General features: G+C 29.6%; 1 protein-coding gene across 1 annotated transcript in view; it reads left to right on the top strand.

Annotated features, from left to right (window-relative positions):
* The window catches only part of LOC119585873, a gene marked incomplete at its 3' end in the record, with an annotated part of 20,733 nt that overhangs the window by 15,894 nt on the left and 4,481 nt on the right, over positions 1 to 358 (top strand).

Genomic DNA, 358 nt, shown 5'->3' with positions numbered 1-358 from the left:
TGGTGGATAAGCTTATAAAATTGAAAGATGACAGTTTGTATTTTTTAAGATATTATTTTCATGTGTATATGAGCAATAATGACGAGTTATTCTGTCCCATATGTCCTTTAAAAATCTTTATATAATTTTTATCTGAAATTAGGTATGTGTTGGAATAATCTAAGATGGTAATTAGTATAAGGATACTTTTATTTCATGTGTCTATGATATACCTGATATTACCTAAACTATGGTGAAATTCTATTTTGTTAAGATAAGACTGATCCCCACAATGAGTCATATAAGCATTGATCAGTCAAACTTGCTTAATACATGCAGGGAAGATGAGTTCTTCCATATCAGCAGTATGAATGCCATG

This window comes from Penaeus monodon, chromosome 20 (genome assembly GCF_015228065.2).
Source record: "Penaeus monodon isolate SGIC_2016 chromosome 20, NSTDA_Pmon_1, whole genome shotgun sequence".
Classification (NCBI taxonomy): Eukaryota; Metazoa; Arthropoda; class Malacostraca; order Decapoda; family Penaeidae; genus Penaeus; species Penaeus monodon.
The sequence above is the reverse complement of the archived record's forward strand: the minus strand, read 5'-3'. Positions and strand labels throughout refer to the sequence as shown.